The sequence below is a fragment of the Hemibagrus wyckioides genome, linkage group LG22, assembly GCF_019097595.1.
Source record: "Hemibagrus wyckioides isolate EC202008001 linkage group LG22, SWU_Hwy_1.0, whole genome shotgun sequence".
NCBI lineage: Eukaryota > Metazoa > Chordata > Actinopteri > Siluriformes > Bagridae > Hemibagrus > Hemibagrus wyckioides.
This window is the reverse complement of record NC_080731.1, coordinates 4,147,001-4,155,740: the sequence shown is the minus strand read 5'-3', so window position 1 is coordinate 4,155,740 and position 8,740 is coordinate 4,147,001.

Below are 8,740 nucleotides of genomic sequence, written 5' to 3'. Positions count from 1 at the left end.
TTCTCTTCATATCTGTGTTTGTATTTCGCATTATCTGTTCATCTGTTCATTACGAGTAATATATTTGCATTGGGTTACATTCCTACAATAATGTCGAATAACTTAACAGGATTTTGGATTTAGTCTACTTCTCCAGGCTTAAAAAAAAGACACTTTATTTTTGCATTCAGGGCCTCTTACGTCTGTGGTCTGATAAAAAAAAAGAAAACTGTGGTGAAATTCAGCATCAGCATTGTATATATATACACATTATATATATATATATATATATATATATATATATATATATATATATATATATATAAAAGCTTGTGCTATTTCTGTCCTTCGCTCATCCTTCTGCTAAAGTGCTAATGCATTTGTGTATGTGTGTGTGTGTGTGTGCAGATGGTAATGTCAGGAGTTAACAGGTAAACACTAGTATTTTTAGAAACCGAGACATAAAAGAGCTCGAGTTTGAGTACAATATCACTTATAAATATTTTTCAAGGTTTTATTTTACCGTGATTTTTAGTCTACATCTGTATTTCTGTTGTCTTTGTTGTTGGTACATCATTATCATGTTTTGAAGCTAAACTCATTAAATGAGGTAATCTTGTGACTCAGACAGTTACAAAGAGAATAAAATTGTGTTCATTAAATGAAAGTTTTAAGGATTGGGCAAACTGGCTGGCGAAAGTAGGTTAAGTGTACACACAATTAAACTTACACAGTCTCACAGATGTTTAAAAAAGACACCCAAAAAACTTTCCAGACATACGGAGGAAAATGAACATAAGGAGTGACTCATTTACTTCATGACAGAAACAAGCTTAAAAAAGATGGTGGTATTATGTTTGATTTTTATTTATCATGCGTATCAATTTGTATTTAGAATAAAGAGCTGGGGAAAAAAAATAATTTTTAAGTTTTAATACATTAAACTTGGCATGAAAGGGAAGGCATGTGTGTAAACTATATAATTTAGTAGGGAAAATAAAAGAGTCAGAAAAGGTGCCATGTCAGCACCAGAGACGGCGCCGGTTCTTTTTGTAGCTGCAAGGCGGAGCCAGTGCCAACAGCGACCAATCAGAAGCACCTGCTGTCTCCACTTACCCTGAGAAGAGGAGAGAGCTAAGTGAGGCCAGAGGTAAAGTTGGCAAATTGACAACCTAATGGTGGTTGTGCTTGTTTCTCTCTGTCCTACAGGAAGCCCCTAGCCTACGAACGGTGCTGTCCCATTCATAAATTTTTTCCTCCCCTTTTTTTTATCTGGGTATTGTTTTTTTCCACTGTAAATAAAGCTCACACTTGTTTTTGCACTCAACCCCTGCAGTCTTGTGTATTTGTGCTTGCCCCACAGCCTTAACATGCTACACGTCACATGATACTTTAACACATATTACTCAGAAATAAACACAGGACAGGTGAACACAACAGGACAACAAATCAATAACAGGACTAGAATCAGAGACAGGATAAGAACAGAAAGAAAAACAGACTTAACAACAAAACTATAAAGATAAAGGATTTCACAATGACATATTTTGTGCCAGCTCGGGTTCATAAAGATTTTGGACCTTCGAAGAGAAGGACATGTATAACAACCTCTTAATCGATACACAAAATAACATTCTACATTTGCTGTATCCCATTCACTGAACATTTGAAGGCTTCAGTATTGAATTTATGAGTTGCTCATTGGCTCCTGGTTCCATGACTTCCGGAGGCAAGATTTTAAAGCGAAAATGTATTGTGAAACAAATTTTCCTATAAGAAATAATGTAAATGCAGATAATCCGTTCCAGCCACCCAAAAATATTCCCAATAGGAAGTGTAAGTAAACTGTATGGCTGCTTACAAAGAACTGACCCAAGCCAAGCATTCCATGTCAAGGCTCCTCCCAGGAAGTCATGCCACCAAACATGTGCTAAAAATAGAACAGAGCACCCACGCCACCGATCTGTCAACAAAAAAACGCCTGAAAAATCATCTAGCTTTGGGAGGCATGCCAAAGGCAACGTTGGTATCTTTTTGAAAACTAGCAGGAACTTTTGAGCAACTTAAAACTTAAACTTGAGTATGAGCATCAGCATAATTTCTGAAGCCCTTCTACTTTTGACATAAATTCCTTCCTTGCCGGAGCAAACACTTTCACCAACATTCATTACCACAAAGTTTACAGAAAGTGTAGACTCTGTAATTAAATCTGAAGCAGAACTCAGAGAGACACCTGAAAAGATCAACCAACAAAGTGAGACCCAAAAGGGAAACCCATGATCTTCTGGTTTGCTGGATAATAGGAGTAAAAAAAGAAGTATGATGAACAAAGATAGACAACTCAAATAGAGCAAAAAATTTCCTGTGAAATCCAAGTCAGAACCCTGAGAAAATTTCATCTCAGTGTAGATGTCAAGCTAATAACTACAAAGCAGCAGCAACTTAACATCTACAACAGCCAGAGCTGGACAACATTAAGGTCAGGCATCTTGTAGATCTATGGCGTATCTAACCTTTCCGTTTTGGTTGAACGTTTTAGATGATTTAATGTTGACTCATGAGCAGATTTATCTAGTTTAAGGAGGTACTCCGCAGATAATGCTAAAGGATTTGTAAAGTTTTATGAAGACAGTAGAGAGAGCTGAATGCACGAATAACTTCAGAAACATCTATTTTTACGATATCCTACAGAGTATGTGTCCAAAGTCCAGTCATGAAATAAGAAGATGGAAGATTTGGTGAGTCATCTGCGTTTGTGTCCACCTTTTGCAAACATGAAGTATTATATATATTTTTAAAGAACTTTCTGTTGTTTCTCATACAGTAGCACAAAGAAAAATGAAATCCTTCAGCTCAGCAGCTCATCAATGAGCAAGCAAACGGCATTAAAAAGCCATACCTCCTCCTCCACACAAGCTTGTGTCATATTTATCGATCCGGTTCCTGGGTCCTGATTTACACCATCTGTCTAATTGTGCAGTGGATTTTATAGCGGTTCCTGGAGAAGGCATCTATTATAGGCTGCTTGGGTGCGCAGTCACGTGGAACCGGAAGAAGCCTAAAGCCAAAATTGTGCTTAGGTCATAAAACATTTCATTCTCAAATTTTTTTCTCACCAAATTTAAAACCTCAGCGTTATCACTTAAGTTTGAGATTTTCTTTCAACTGCCATCATAATTATGCTAGCAATAAAAAAAGCCTGCTGTGACATCGGTGCAACACAAACACTAACTTCTTACATTAGTAATAACGTAATAAAGTAACAGTCGCCACCAGAAAAGCAACAATAATAACAAATCTTTCAGTATGTCTTATATTTTTCAGGGTTCCTTTAAGGTTTCTTTACTCTACACTAACGAAGCACAAGTGTTGCATAATTCCACTGATCTGAAATTTAAAATAATCATAAAAAAAGGTCAAAGGAGCAAGTTTGGATGTATAATGTTCCATAAAATAAAGATGGATGGCCTACATTTGTGTTCAATTAATGTATAAAACTTCTCTCATTTGTTCTCATATAGAATTGTACTGCATACATGATTAATCAGCACAACTGTGTAAAGGTCATCAGAGCAACAATCACAGTAAATCTAGATCAGGGCAGACTTAGTTATGAATCAGTTCTTCTTTGTTGTTTGAGTGGTTGCTAGATGATCCAAAAATGTACAATGAATATGGGAAAATGATATATATTTAACAATTTAATATTGTCTCAAAGCAGCTTTACAGAACATAAGAATTATAGGAAATTAAGTGAGAAGCTCAAGATTAATATTAGACTTTTATTTGAATTTATTTGTATTAATCCCTAATCCCTAGTGAGAAAGCCTGAGGCGACTGTGGTGAGGAAAATTTCCCTGAGATGGTAAGAGGAAAAAATCTTGAGAGGAACCAGACTCGAAAGGGAACCTCATCATCATTTGGGTGACACCAGAGAGTGTTAATTACCATAAACACTGGAGAGTGTGATTATAAATTATTATAAACACTGGAGAGAGTGTGATTATGAATAATGTCCTTTCTACAGTCAGCTGGAGTTGTGGAACAAGGAGCTCCTGAGCAACTCATAAATTAGCTCAACATCTGAGTTCACTATATATTTAACACCAACTCCTCCAAGCTGAAGCCTTCAATTGCTCCTTGATAGAGATACAGCATATGTAGAATGTTATTTTGTGCATTGATTAGGAGGTTGTTGTCCTCCAAGTCCATATTGGGTTGGTATCTTCTCTTCAAATGTCCGAAATCTTCATGAAGCGGAATCCAACTGAAGCTGCTACAACTCTGGATGCCTTGGGATTCTTGCAGGGTTGGCCTCTTCTCACTGATAGTCTGAAATCTTCATGAAGCGGAACACAACTGGAGCTGGCACAATCTCTAGATGCCTCGGTATGGGTAGAAAACATGTCTAAAATCTATTTTTGTATTTATGACAGGATTCAAAGTTCAAATCACAGGAGATTGAAAGATCTTAAACATGGTCCATGAGTCCTTGAACAAATTCTTGAGCTATTAGCTGATATTTAATAATCCTACAAGAATCCTTCCAGTTATAAATTAACACACACAGTTGTGCTTTAACTTCTAAAGTGCTGACTCAAATCTTACTTTCAAGCTGTTCAGTGGATTATGTTATGTGCTGGCCATTTTAAAACCTTCCTTTAAAAGATTTAATTCAATATGTAGGAAATGTTTAAGAAACTTTTAAGAGAGTGGAGTTATGGGAAAATAATCACTGATGAGGTAGTGTGATATGAACTAATACGGTCACAGCACACAGGATGAGAGATACAAGTGCAGTTTATCAACAGATTAACAATCCAAGCAAACAGTTCCAAATCCAAGACAGAATGAAAGACAAAAAACAGGTAATAGGGCAGATGATTAGCACAACATAGATGAGAACAGGAAGTCAAAAACCAGGATCAGGATCAATACACAGAGTAAAGTCTTGGCATGTTGAGAATACACAGAGTTATACTTCGCAAAGTTTGTGTGAATTAACGTCTCTTTTAACCCTTTATACCAGTACGCTGCTGTTCATATCCTCCAGTGTAAAAGAATTCCACTTGTAGGACATTTTCAATCAGTTTAAACCAACAAATGATTTTCTGGCTGTGAGTCTGATATAAAATGAGCCTCATGAGGACTCATTTTAGGCCTTTCACTGTGAGACGTGTGTCTGTTGGATAACCTTACACAGAATTTTAGTGGTTGAAGAGAAACACCTTCAAATTTTAGCTGTTTGTAAATCTCACAGAGCAATTTAATATCACCATTTACTTTGAAGAAACATTTTTGTGGAAAGAAATAACCATTTTTAGAATATTTTTATGAACGTGTTCCCACTAATAGGCTAATTAAAAACAGAAATACTTATGACCGACTACAAATTATATACTAAATGCCCTGAAAAATACTTTTATATAAACCGTAACCCACCTCTGTGCAATGTGAAGTGACAAAAAGATTCAATGCTTAACAAGGACACAACAAAAAATGTGCATTTTTTTGGCCTCAGGGAAATAGGTTAATCAGTGTGGGTGTGTAATTGGGAAAATGTGTGGGTGATTAGAACTCTGGAGACAGATGTGATGTGTGGATTCTGGGGATTGTAGTTCATGGCAACCAGGTTTGTAGGCCGCGGTCCATTCTGAGAGTTGATATGATGGCAATTTACCAAAACATTTTTTTGGAGGAACATTTCATATATTTTATTCATAGACACAAAAGTTTGTTTCCTCACCAGCTGTGTTTGTTCCCTCTTGTACAGTCTGTGATTACTTTCAGCTTATTCAGATATTTATATAATCCTTATTACCCCTTCTTCAGTTTAAACCATTTCAATAGCCGAATCATTATCCTATTTCGTCTTTTTTTTATGAACCAAACCAACATGAGGACATTGTGTTTTAACCTAACCAAAGAAATAGTGTCTTTGTAAATTGTTCTGGATTGATTCTGAAGTGTTCTGGCACAAATAATAGAAGATTGATGTGAACGACAACTAAAATACAGCTCTAGACGGCATGGCTGCTTCGTATCAATCAAATTCATTGCCGAATGTAGCCTGTTGTTCTTGAATGTTTTTTAAATGGGCAAAGCAGTGTGGGCTCCTGATACAAACGATGCCCTTCAGCTCTTTGTGTGAATCTTAGATATGAACAGAAATCAGATTGTATTATGTTATTATCTCTCCCTCTAACACTCCTCTCTCCAGGAGGCTGGATTTGGTGTTAAAGGAAATCAGTCACGCAGTCAAGTAGACCTGTGATCAACTGTGCAGTCCGCTAAACAAATGTTACAGAACAAAAACATGACATTTTGAAGCTGGGATGTTCATAGGAGGCCAGGATTTGTAATAATAACAATGCAACAGTACATACAGTACATAGTACATAGAGTTTACTCCTTGTAGTAGGCACCATATAATAAATTATGCAACAGTTATCATTTGGTACATTACCTGTCAATCAAATTTAGTAGAGAAGACCACTGATAGTTGTCACAGCTTTTGATTTTTATTTCATAGGAAAAAAATGTAAGGAACAACCTGGGGTCATGCTAGGCTAGTAGGAACATAAACAATAAAATTTTTTGTTTTTATCTTTTATATCTATTTACAGTTTATTAATTACACAGCAACATTAGATGTTTCATCAGTTTATAGTTGTATTTAACTATATGGTTACAGGTTACTTCCTGTTTTCATTTATTTAATATTAGCAATACACATAATTTAACAATTTTTTATTCTCTCTCTTGAAGACATGTACTGCAGCTCACCATCTATTCTTAAGATTTTTCCATGTTGGAAAATGCCTTTGACTGTTACAAAGCACAGACACTGGAGACTCCTTCTCTGTGGGGTAGTGGTGGGTTAAGTAGTTACGGGTCTGGGTTGTTGATCGGAAGATCCGAAAGATTAAGCCCCAGCACTGCCAAGCTCCATTGTTGAGCCCTTGAGCAAGGCCCTTAACCCTCTCTGCTCCAGGGGTGTGGTATCATAGCTGCCCTTGAGCTCTGAGCCCAAGCTGGGATATGCAAAGAAACGAATTCTACTGTGCTGTAATGTATGTGTGGCGATAATAAAGGCTTCTTCTTCTTTCAATAATGTTACTTAAATATCTCATATATGTATAATATAATATCTAATATATAAACACTTATTTCATGTGGCAACATCTGCCATACATTCCGTGTGTAATCCATCAGTGTTACAATACTTACCTTCACCACTCCAATGAAAAATAACCACAGTCTGTATATATACAGTTGCTCCTGTTCGTCGCTGCATTTATCTCGACTTTAATAAATATATCTAAATTTATGGATTGCGTTTTCTGAATTTCATGTTGGGATCTAATTATACCCTAACCTAAGTAATGCGTCTTTCAGGTATCTTTGGAATAAATATTTGGATAATATGAATGTTATTCACATACTGGATAAAACCTAGCATGATTAGTATGCATAGTATGCTGCTCCTAAGTAGTTATTTTGCCACTTTAACCAAAACAGTGTGGAGGACTCTCATCTCCTGTAACTCAGAAGTGTAGCTTCAAGTTTAAGTTAAAAGTAAAATTATAAGTATAAAAATATACGAGTTCATAGAGTCAGTCAGTGTGAGTGCTCTTGACGAACCAAGCTCTGCATTACATACCTGTAAAGTTCTTTAAGAGGTATAAAGTGTTTATTTGCAATTAATACCTTGAATCTAATTAAAAAAAACACACTATTAGATGAGCCTTACAAGCCTAAGACTGGTATTTTTTTTAATTGGGAAATTGCAGTGGGATACTAGGGGAGAGACTATGGGATGAGCTACAGTATAGGATGGATGGGAGTATGGGTTAGGAGCTGGTCTGGTGCAGGGGTAGGTAATGTCGGTCCTGGAGAGCTGTTGCTCTGCAGAGTTCAGCTTCAAACCTTATCAAACACATTTGAAGAGGCTAATCAGTGTCTTCAGGATCACTGAGGCTACAGACGGGTGAGTTCTTTCAGGGTTGGAGCTAAAATCTGCAGGGCAGTGGCTCTCCAGGACCAATGTTGCCTACCTCTGGTCTGGGGAATAAACTAGAGCAGGGGTATCCAGTCTTATCTGCCAAGTGCTGGTGTGGGTGCAGGTTTTCATGTTAATCAAGCAGGAGCCACACCTGATTCCACCTGTTTTAATGGTTTTTCTTGGGTTTCAGTAGACTTAGACATGGCTTCTGATTGGTTGGAATGAAAACGTTTACCCACACCAGCACAGGACTAGATGGATTGATTAGACACCATACTGGGAGATAGGGTAGGGGTGGACTAAGGTATGGACTGGAGGATAGATGAAAGGTAGGGCTCCTGCTTGATTGGGATGAAATGCACCCAGACTGGCTACAAAAGTTAGTTTTGGCCACCTCTGCCCTAATCCATCCATTGGTCAATCCCTTAGTCATCTCCTAGTCCATCCAAATCAAGAATCCATCTCCTTGTCCATCTCCTAGTCCATACCCCCCTAGTCTATCCCTCAATCCATCACCTAGTCCAGAGGTGTCCAATTGTATCCAGAAATGCTCAGTTGGAATGAAAACCTGCACCCACACCGGCCCTTTGCGGATAAGATTGGACACCCCAGACCTAGTCTATCTCACAGTTCAGCTACTTGTCCATCCCCCTGCCCAACTTCTAGCCTGGGGGTGTTTAATTTTATCTGTGAAGTGCTGGTGTAAGTGCAGGTTTTCATTCCAAACCAACAGGAGCCACACTTGAATTTACCTCC